The sequence below is a fragment of the Nannospalax galili genome, unplaced genomic scaffold (genome assembly GCF_000622305.1).
Source record: "Nannospalax galili isolate Female #2095 unplaced genomic scaffold, S.galili_v1.0 scaffold1659, whole genome shotgun sequence".
Taxonomy (NCBI): Eukaryota; Metazoa; Chordata; class Mammalia; order Rodentia; family Spalacidae; genus Nannospalax; species Nannospalax galili.
In genome coordinates this window covers 1,048,669-1,056,398 of record NW_008342925.1, presented here as the reverse complement: position 1 = coordinate 1,056,398, position 7,730 = coordinate 1,048,669, and the positions used below count along the sequence as shown (strand labels likewise).

Here is a 7,730-nt window from a genome sequence, read left to right as displayed (position 1 = left end):
GACTTAAAGGGATTTTAAAAAGGAAAAAAAAAAAAAACCTTGGTAAAGAAAAAGGGGGTAACAGCCCCACAGAGACCCTTCCAGAAGAGGTGGCAGCCTGCAGACAAAGGACCAAAATAGACGTGTCCAGTGGTGAGAGGCCACCCTCCCCCGGGAAAGGCACCAGGCTGTGGGGTATGCCCTGCTCAGGAGTCCCAGGGGGTGCCCTGTGCACCCAGAGCACACACCCCTCAGTCCAGCGAGCCAAGCCAGCAGGGCCTGTGGCTTAGAGTGCCAAAGATGCAGCTTGGGACCTGCAGCCTCATCTGAGGCCCAGTCAGAAGGCAGAGCCCAGGACCTCCTTCCTGTCCACGTGCCCTGGTGTGCCCACTGCCCTGTGGTTGCAGTCTGTGGTTGAGTGGCTCTGCATCTGTTGGTGACATGGGGCCAGGGATATGAGCGTGGTCCTGAACCACTGCTTCCCTAAGGGACCTCTGAAGCAGGGAACCCAGTGGGACCAGCGACTCCAGAGAGTGGCAACAGCTCAGGAGGTAAGAGCACTGGACCAGGGCTCCAGGGTGGCCAGGGAAGGTGGCAAAGGTCTCCTTGGACCCAGAGAAGGCACAGTGCATGTGAGAGACAACTGGCCATTGCCCTGAAGAACCCCAAAAAGGAGGCTTCTGCTTGCCAGGGTAGGGATCACCTACCCCGCTGGCCCCTGCTACTGGCTCTGCCACAGGTAAGGGGAGGTCTTCTGGTAGTGAACTCCAACAGGCAGGGGTTTCCTTCTCTCCCTGCCAGGGCTGCTCAACCCGTTCTGCACAAAGGGGGCAGCAGTGATGGATCAGGCAACAGTTCAGGGCCATCAGCCTTGACTTGTGCTGCCCTTGAACTAGCAGGAACTCCCAAACCTCTTATGCCCTCTTTGCTGTGGCTGGAGGTGAGGGGTGGGGAGGCAGGATCACGATGACAGACAGAAAGTGGGGAGAGGGAGGTGGGGGAGGGGGGCAGGATCATGATGACGGAATAGGGAGAGGGAGGGGACACACACACACACCACCCAGGTTGGAGCTGATTAAGAGCTGCCTCCTGGCATCATCTGTGGTGGTTAGAGGGGAGGACAAGGCCCAGAGAGGCGGGGTGAACGCCCTAGAGCCACACAGCAGGCAGTTGGCAGGTGCTGGGTGGGGCCTGGTTCTCCTGGATCCCCAGGGGTGCAGAAGGGAGAGGCCAATGCCTCTGCAAACACTAATCCAGGCAACCTCAGGAACCTCAAGCAGAGGCGCCCTGGGCAGGGCAGGGAAGCCCCAATTCATTACCAAGATGGAAAATGACACTTCCATGCTCTGCCCCAGGAGAGGGGCTGATTTATGACTGCACTAGGGCCTGGGACATCCGTCAGCACCGTGCACTGCGAACGCCGTCTGCGGGGGCATTAATAGCCGTGTTATTAGCCACCGGCGTGAAGGATGCCCTGCGGATGGGCTATTTGCTGTTATTTATTATAAAGGCATGCCAGCCCGGCAGTAGCGGGGCCCTGCCTGCCTGCAGTCCTCCCCTTTGCATCCCTGCCCTCCTGCTAGCCCCTAGGAGAAGCTAGGGGATCATTCCTGGGGCTAGGCCAAGCCGGAGAGGAGCAGCAGCTGCCTCCCTCGCACCCAGGCCTACTGCTCACAGCCCTGATGGAAAATCTGTTCAGTCAGCTCTGTAGAGCCTGCTGTACCCAGAGGCAGAGAAAAAGAACATACCAGGCTTTAGGGACAGAGGTGCCTGGGCTGGGCCTTGGGCCTCTGGCTATACAAGGTATGAGCTAGTACAAGTCCCCTCCCTCTCCTCTGTGTACATGAGCTGTGGCTAATGCTAACAGGCCCACTGGGCTCTTTTAAAAAATGTATTTCATTATTTTATATTTTAATATATATTGTATATTTTTATTATCCTTTAAGACATTTTTATTTATTATTTTATGTGTATGTGTATATTGCCTGCATATATGTAAGTGCCCATGTCAGGCAATGTCCACAGAGGTCAGAGGAGGGCACTGGATTACCCTGGAACTAAAGTTACAGATAGGACAGTTGTTAGCCACCACATGGATGCTGGGAATCGACCTCGGGTCCTCTGCAAGAACAGCCACTGCTCTTAATGGCTGAGCCATCTCTCTAGCCCCTCCCCTCTCATTGGGCTCTTAAGAAGGACCCACAGATCTGTGGTCAGCAAGAGATTCTGGTGAGTTGGAATATATGCCATCATTCACCTCCTACTTTTCCACGGGAAAAGCATTTGAGAGTTCCATCACAAGGCTGAAGGAGGCCGCTGAGCCAGGCCTATCCCTCCACACCTTAAAAGGCAGATGGTCTTTGAGTCTTCTTCCTTCCTCTAAGTTCCAAGGTTCTCTGGGTTCCACACCCTTGCATGCATCTGTGGTGTGGGTATTTATGCCCATAGCTGGAGAGTGCCAAGCTGACACCAAGTTGAGGTGAACAGGTACAGCCAGGCCTTCTTGGGTCTGCTTCCTGAGAGCACTTGAGTTTGGTGAGCACTGGACAGCAAGTCTGATGCCTGAGTGGGCACCTGGCTTTACATCATTCAGACAGGACTTTTACCTCTCAGGACTGCTGTGGTAGGGATGCCCTGGTCATGACAGCTTCTGGGGTAGAGCTAATGGGAGCTCCTACCTTCCTCTTTTCTCTAGCTGCCTGGTTCTGGGTTTTAGATTTCTGGAGCCCAGCTCACTTATTCAAAATATGTTGTCTAGAAAGCTGGTTCTGTCAGTAAAGTGCCTGGCACACAGCATGAGGATCTGACTTCAAATCCCTAGCACCCACACAAAGCCAGACATGGTGGCACACATCTGTAACCCTGAGTGTGGGGGCAGAGACAGGAGGAAACTTGGAGATTCCTGGCCAGCCAGTGTAACCATCAGTGAGCTCCAGTGTAACCATCAGTGAGCTCTAGGGTCATTGAGAGATCTGTCTCAAAAGATAAGGTGAACAGCAATCGAGGAAGACACCCAGTGTCAACCTTTGGCCTTCACACACACTCGTGTGCACATGCACATGCATGCACGCATTACACACAAAGATGCTCACAGAGACCCCTTTCTGGGCCAGGCTCAATGCCAGGCACAGGACAGACCATAGCTTAGAAGCAGGAGTTTATGTCCTAGTGGGAGGAATGGATACCCAAAAAAGTGGGGATAACAGGAGTCCCCATTTAGAGCAGAGCTGCCTCCCTGCTCTTGAGAGCCCCTGCTGTCGAGTTCCTCTAGGATTTGTAAGCATCCACCATGACCACCCTTCTACACACCTGCCCCTCTCTTCTGCAGTGGCCCAGGATCCTGCTGATGGCCCTGGAACCCCTGGGCCCAGTCCTAGTCTTGAGGACTGTCACCAGTCCCTGTTGACACTGTCCCTTTCTCTTCCTTCTCCACCCACCCCAGCATTGCACCAGGCTTTATTTTCTTTTCTTCTCCCCCCTCCCGCCCCTTCCCCAAAGGAATTAAGTCTCAACAGAGGCAGCTTTACTACAAAAGGGTCCAGACAGCAGGATCAGGTTGGAGGACCATTTCATTAAGAGATGCCGAGAAAACGAAACAAAATTACACGTGTCTCCTTTCATCTCCCTCCCTCTTACTGGCCCTGCATAGTTTAATATCGAACACTGCTATCAATATAATTAACCTCCTAAGACACAATTTGAAAGTCTTGTTTTTTAAAGCGATTCACTTTCTCTGAAGCTGAGGACCAAAGTCTTGCTGTCCAACCCGGCCCCTCCCAGCTGCCCACCCACTTAGGTGAACTCAAAGTTCATTTCTGGTGAATTTGCATACCTGTCTGCAATTACCGCCGGTGATAACGTCTGATACATAATGCATGCAGCATGAAATTAGAAAAATAATTAACTTTAGATTTTAGAAGAATCCCTGCCCCCACTCCCCAGGCATTACAAATGCTGGGTGCCACCGCTGGACGAGGTCTGGGAGCTAAGTTGTTTGGGATGATGGGTGAATCTGGCTGGCACCCCAGGACAGCCAGGGCTAGAAGATGCAAAAGGGTCAGTGTGTATAGGAGGTGCCACTGGTGGGCCTACAGGTCCTGTGGCATCCTCCTGAACCTGCCTCAGGTTCCTGGACCTCATCTACAACTCACATCTGGACCAGTGATAATGAAGTAACTGGTCCCTCATTTTCAACAGCAAGTCTGCAAAGCTGAAAGGAACCAAGTTCATCCTCACAAAAGCCCAGAGAAGTAGAGTGTGAATGGTTCCATTTCACAGATGAAGCCCAGAGACCAGAGGCTACCCCTCTATGTAGGCTGAGACCCAAGTCTTCTTAGGAGAAGGGCTTCCTGGGAGGGAGGGGGAGGACTCCCTGGGTTTCCCTGGGGCCTCCTCCCTTGGTCTTGCTTGTAGCTGAGGCCCTAGAAGTCACTGCCAGATAGTATGGGAGGAATTGAGGGGCCCTTCTTTAGTTTACAACAGAGATGGAGACAGCCCCACCTGGGTAGGGGCAGGTTAAGTGCTGACCATTGCATCCTGTACACTGGGGGCCCGCCAGCCTTCCCCTGTGGGGCTGAATGTGACTTCCAGACCCATAAGCTTAGGTCTGGCTCAACCAGTCTGAAGGACCTGGAGGCCTCAAAAGGTTTAGGAAAATCACAGTAAATTCCAGGAGGGGGAAAGACACCCACCAGGAGCCCTAGCTGGGGGCTGGGAGAGAAACCGGAGCAAGGCCTGTGGCTTGTTTCCTTGCTGGCTGCAGGAAGAGCCTGGGTCTGTAAATAGAAAACAACATCGCCAGGCTCCATGGCATCCCCAAGGCCTGAGCCAGTGTCCCCAGGAAAAACAGGCAGCAGCTACAGGGCCTTTGGGACTAGGAGTGTAATTTCAGGCGCTGATGCAGAGGGCTGGCCAGCAAGGGTAGGAAGCTTCAATTTGGTGCTGTAGGGTTGTAATTTAAGGAGGAGGTAAAGCATCACCTCCAGTCATTAATTTACCTACTTGCTAGGAGACTGGCCTGACTGCTGGGGTGACAAGAGTCTCACCTGAACCCCAAGTATATTCCAAGACATGGGGAGTAGGGATCACCCTCTATCCTTCCACCCCAGTGACTGTGGAAAGGAGTTTGGGGAGCTCGTGGGACTTCTGGTCCAGGTACTGTACTCTACTCACTGGACCAGCTGCCTTTAAGCACACACATTTTCCCACCCCAGGGCCTTTGCACAGGCACTACCCCCCTCCCACTTCTAAGCATGGAAGTATCTTCAAAGCAGTGGGCAAGTGAGAGAACTCAGACTCAGGAGGGACTCCGGGAGAGAGGAGCCCTGGAGAAAGGCCAGACCTGGCTGGGGACAGGACTAGAGGCACTGAGCCAGGCTTTCCACAGGAGGGGAAACTACACACCTAGGTGCCATCCCTGGGCCTGGACCCAATCGAGGGGCTTCTAGGGCCCTCAACTTGCCTTCTCCCCAGGTCAGTTTGTGGGAGCAACATCAGGAAAGGACTGGCTTCAGCCAACATAGGACCCTGCCCAGGCCAAGATGAGAAGCACACTTAGGGTTAGTCACCTCCCCCAGCCCTACCTCTGACCGCAGGCCTGCTGTCTGAGCCTTGATTCCCTGCCTCCATGTCCCCTCTCAGGGCCACCTGAATAGAGCTCAAGGGAGGACCCTGAATCCCTCCTGGGAGCAGTATGGAGGGGCTCCTCCAGATCCACCTAGGCTTTTCTCCCAGGAAAGCAGGATTCTCAGCAACACTCATGGGAGAGGACACTGAGACCCAGGGAGTATTCCCCAGGTCACAGATTGGGGCTGGGAATGCCATGGGGGGACCTAACCTGTGAGCCTCTGGCCCTTTCTACTGCATGGAACTTCTCTTTGGAACCTTCTGGACTTTCTGCTTCAAGTGGGAGCTGAGACTGCCTAACACCCGGCATCAGGATGTACCAAACCCCTTTTGCCCATGGAGTTGCCTTCATTGGCATACAGGAAGAGGAGCCAGGTTGGGAATGCGGGGTGGGCTGCCCAGGGTCCCATCTCCCACCTGCAATCCAGTTTCTCCCCAGCCTGGCTCCCTTTGGGAATGTGCAGGTCTGCTCAGACCCTCCCTCCTGTGCCCTGTGCCCCCCAGGGGCCCATAACTGCCATCCCTCATAGAAAGCTCCCATCAGACCTTGGGTCTGTAGCTCCCTGTATGTGTGGCTCTCAGTTGGCACCCCTGGGGGACACCAGAGGACCCTGGGCCTCCACCAGCCCCAACTTGGCAGAACGGAGGAACACATCAGGACAGGGCACTGGAAGGCCAGGTGGGTCTGCCTAGGAGTCCAGTCCACCCAGTTGGCAGCCATTTACAGATGCCGCTCAGCACCTGATGGCTTGGCTAGGTAGAGTGGAAGCAGAGCTGGCTGGACTTGGCTGTGGAGAGTCGGGGTCAGACTCAGGGAATGCAGCAGAGCTGAAGCCTAGGGGCAGAGTGGCCACTGGCCTATGGGACCGGGAGAAAGCCCACTTGAGGTCAGAGCAGCAGGAACAGCATATAAGAAGGAGAGCTTGAGGGTGCGCACGGCATGTCAGAGTGCCTGAGGGATCTGGGGAGAGAACTAACTGAGCTGTGGCCCACCCTTTCTTCCCCTCCAGGGCTGGTGTTTCTCCACAGCTAGGGGGAAAGGAAGAAGGGTATCCTGGCATGCCAGAGGCTGCTAATGAGTCAGCCTGTCCTAGGGCACAGGAACATAGTTAACACAGAGGCTTATCCCTGTATGGGGCACTCTGCATGTGGGGTACTCTCTGTGTGGGTTATTGTGCAGTGGGGTACTCTGCATGTGGGGTACTCTCTGTGTGGGTTATTGTGCAGTGGGGCACTCTGCATGTGGGGTACTCTCTGTGTGGGTTATTGTGCAGTGGGGTACTCTGCATGTGGGTTATTGTGCAGTGGGGCACTCTGCATGTGGGGTACTCTCTGTGTGGGTTATTGTGCAGTGAGGCTCTCTGCATATGGGGTACTCTCTGTGTGGGTTATTGTGCAGTGGGGTACTCTGCATGTGGGGTACTCTGCATGTGGGTTATTGTGCAGTGGGGCACTCTGCATGTGGGGTACTCTCTGTGTGGGTTATTGTGCAGTGGGGTACTCTGCATGTGGGGTACTCTCTGTGTGGGTTATTGTGCAGTGGGGTACTCTGCATGTGGGGTACTCTCTGTGTGGGTTATTGTGCAGTGGGGTACTCTGCATGTGGGGTACTCTCTGTGTGGGATATTGTGCAGTGGGGTACTCTGCATGTGGGGTACTCTCTGTGTGGGATATTGTGCAGTGGGGTACTCTGCATGTGGGGTACTCTCTGTGTGGGATATTGTGCAGTGGGGTACTCTGCATGTGGGGTACTCTCTGTGTGGGATATTGTGCAGTGGGGTACTCTGCATGTGGGGTACTCTCTGTGTGGGATATTGTGCAGTGGGGTACTCTGCATGTGGGGTACTCTCTGTGTGGGATATTGTGCAGTGGGGTACTCTGCATGTGGGGTACTCTCTGTGTGGGATATTGTGCAGTGGGGTACTCTGCATGTGGGGTACTCTCTGTGTGGGATATTGTGCAGTGGGGTACTCTGCATGTGGGGTACTCTCTGTGTGGGATATTGTGCAGTGGGGTACTCTGCATGTGGGGTACTCTCTGTGTGGGATATTGTGCAGTGGGGTACTCTGCATGTGGGGTACTCTCTGTGTGGGATATTGTGCAGTGGGGTACTCTGCATGTGGGGT

At 54.2% G+C, this 7,730-nt stretch overlaps 2 protein-coding genes across 6 annotated transcripts in view; one reads left to right on the top strand and one right to left on the bottom strand.

Moving 5' to 3' along the window:
- The window catches only part of Macrod1 (mono-ADP ribosylhydrolase 1), a 162,195-nt gene that overhangs the window by 100,253 nt on the left and 54,212 nt on the right, over nucleotides 1–7,730 (bottom strand). The gene's annotated exons all lie outside the window — the stretch shown is intronic.
- The window catches only part of Flrt1 (fibronectin leucine rich transmembrane protein 1), an 81,256-nt gene that overhangs the window by 65,334 nt on the left and 8,192 nt on the right, over nucleotides 1–7,730 (top strand). Inside the window, exon 1 of one of the 3 annotated variants that reach the window (XM_008838965.3) lies at nucleotides 14–530. The exons of 1 other annotated variant lie outside the window; for it this stretch is intronic. The gene's annotated coding sequence lies outside the window, so the exon portion shown is untranslated. One more of the 3 variants, XM_008838966.2, reaches the window with a different exon arrangement.